Here is a 3,103-nt window from a genome sequence, read left to right as displayed (position 1 = left end):
TAGCTATTAAACATAGATAGCTAGTTATTCGATAAAATATATCATGATAAAAATACAGTATTTAACAATATGATCTCCAAGATCAAACTAAACTAAAGCTGATAAAGATACAGTACTTGACAATATGATCTGTAAGATCAAACTAAAGCTGATATAGATACAACAACAACAACAACAAAAAACAACCCAAATGAATTGTGGAGAAGAATTGGGGTTAGGGGAGAAGACATGTTTTCGACGATTTTAAGGTAGAAGACGTTAGAAAGAATACTTCTAGCGTGATTTTTTTTAAAAAATAATAAGTGTATGTTTTGGTCATTTAGGTTACCTATAAAATCTCAATAGAAACATAAAATAATAAGGATGTGTATTAAGAGATTAAGGGTGTGTATTTAAAATTTCTCTAACTTTTCTCCTCTTCTCATCCAAAAGACCACCACGCGCCACCACCTCTACCACGCTCCTCTAACCTCTCCCCACCAAAAAAATCACCGTCATCGCCGTCCTCGTACTCCCTAATCCTCTGACAATGATAAAAAAAAAATTCCGGAGTGATCCAAGGGAGAGATGAGGACCTAGATCCGATGAGGGAGATGAGAGGACGACCCAGATACGAGGAGACGGTGGAACCGAAGCTTACTTTGCTGCCAGATTTCTTGAGGTAGAGGAGAGGAGGACCCAAATCGATGTTGACGAAGACCAGATTGCTTGGCGAGGCAGAGAACAGAGTCGTCAAAGATTTGTGGAGCAATCGAGGAGGATGAGGTCGTTCTTGACGACAGTGAGGGAGTGCTTGGCGCGGCGAGGGAAGATTGGGTGTTTGACGAAGCTGGCGGTGTTTTGTCTATGTGGTTGTCGATGGCGGAGGAGAGGTGAAGAGGTGAAAAGAAAGGGGTTTGAGAAAGAATTTGGGGAGAATGGGGTTTGAGGAACTTTAAGTAGAAGGATAAGTTAAAATTTTCCCCAAATGTTTATGGAAATTTTTGAAAAATTTTGTTTGAAATTGCTCCAAAAAATTAGGCGGGAAGATTGCTGCCAAAATTTTGGCCACTTGAAAATTAGGCGGGAAAATTACCAATTTTGTCGCTTGTGTGCCCAAATTTTCTTTAAAGAAAATGCCACTAATTTAGTAAGTTTACTAGTTTTCCATAAAAAATTAATACGAATGGAATGAAATTATTATGATAAATCACTCATATTTAATAACAAATCTTTTTAAATAAATGCAATAAAAGTTTACAACATTATACTAAAAATACATTTAATACAAATTCTATAAAAAGTTGCATAATTTTCTTTCATCGGTTACCATAATTATTGATATTATACATCATTTTGATTCTTGTCAATTTATAGAAATATGTTTCAAAATAAAAACAAACTTAACACAAATCAAACACAATTCGGTTTGATTTATTCTTCAATCGATCATGGTAATTTACTAATAATCATAATTAGTTAAAGGAATGAAAACGATCGTGAAATAATTTTCGTAAATTTGTTTCTCCAAATATAAGTGCGTAAGCTTCATGAAGCATATTTTATCTACTCGACGAAAAAAATTTAAAATTTAAATACAAAATATCAATAGAAGTTCTAACTAGTTTATGTGGACCAAAGTGCTATAACTAAAGTGTTTGTATGTGTTATGTTCATGAAACAAGTATATTAGCAATATTGAATTAGAACAAAAAGACCGTTAGATATAATTAATACGACAAGATATGTATGTAAAACAAATTTTGATCAATTTGAAGTTCGTTAAGCCTTTGATTACGTTAGTCAACTCTAAAATGAAAATTCTTACGAAACAAAAACGTTTATAATCAATTCTTCGTAACTCCGTTTTTTGAACCGTTAACGTTTACAGTCCGGCCTATTATTGGTTACTCCATTAGCTCATCAAAAAAAAAATAATGGAAAAAAAAGTTAGTTTACATGCTCGTGCTCCTTGAAAAATTTTATGCATAGGCACTTAAGCGACAAAATATAGTTATTCCGTCGCCTAAGTTTAAACTTAAGAGACGAATATGTCTTTGGTCGCTTAAATTTTCTACTTAAGAGACGATTTATAGATGTCGTCGCTTAAGTGATCACTTAGGCAATGAGAAATTGTGTTCGTCTCTCAAATGACAACTTAAGCGAAAAATTTTATTTTCGTCGCTTAAGTGATTGTCTTGATAAAATTCGTCGCTTAAGCATTTTTTTTTCTAGTAGTGGTAGAATCTTAATTGGATGTAGCCTTGCCCACCGATGGCAAGGTGAATCATTATAAACCTTGTGTCTCAATATCTCTAAACCATTGACAACATCTGTAGATGCAAGAGATTAACCCGCATAATCCACTACATCAACACCTGTTTTAGAATAATGAGCCCTAAGGATTCAAAATTCGTCCAATTTCTTTAGTTACATTTTCAAACGGTGACTAAATGAACTATCACTCCAAATCGCAATTCAGGTATGAAATTCGTTCAATATTCACACAAAATTGTATTTTCGTGTTTTGAATACTAAAAAAAACCCATGATCTGGTCAGAAGTCAAGAAATTCCGATAAAAGAAAAAGTCGTGAAACTGATTCCCATGAGGTAATATGTTCAATTTGTTTGATTTTCTTCTGATTGATTTGTCTCCCTTTCATTTTATTTGTTTTTTCTTTTCTTTTTTTTGATTTTCAGTGTTCGGTGACTTCGATTGTTTGTTCCTTACAGGAGGTGCACCCCATCCCCTGCTCATCTTCATCCTCTAACAATGTGAGTGGTTATAACTCCTCTAAGCAACCTTAAGATTTCCCACCTAAGCCATAAAAAATCAGATGAGTTCAATACATACTTTGACGTTTATATGCATCATGTATTTAAGTTATATCAATAATTAGTACTTCACATTGGTCACTTTGTAATTATAGTTTTTTCATGTGAAACTGTTGGATTCTTGATGCAGGAGAACACTCCCCCCGGGGAAGTTTCCAAAACTAACCCCGTGGCGGAAACAGCCGAATTCTCTGATGATGAAGCCCCATGTTGCTCCCCTTGCAGATTGTTCAAAGCCGAGGAGGACTACACAAAGGTGAACCATAGAGGAGGAGGCTGCCTTTCATG

This window comes from Fragaria vesca, linkage group LG6, assembly GCF_000184155.1.
Source record: "Fragaria vesca subsp. vesca linkage group LG6, FraVesHawaii_1.0, whole genome shotgun sequence".
Taxonomy (NCBI): Eukaryota; Viridiplantae; Streptophyta; class Magnoliopsida; order Rosales; family Rosaceae; genus Fragaria; species Fragaria vesca.
Note: the sequence above shows the minus strand (reverse complement) of the source record.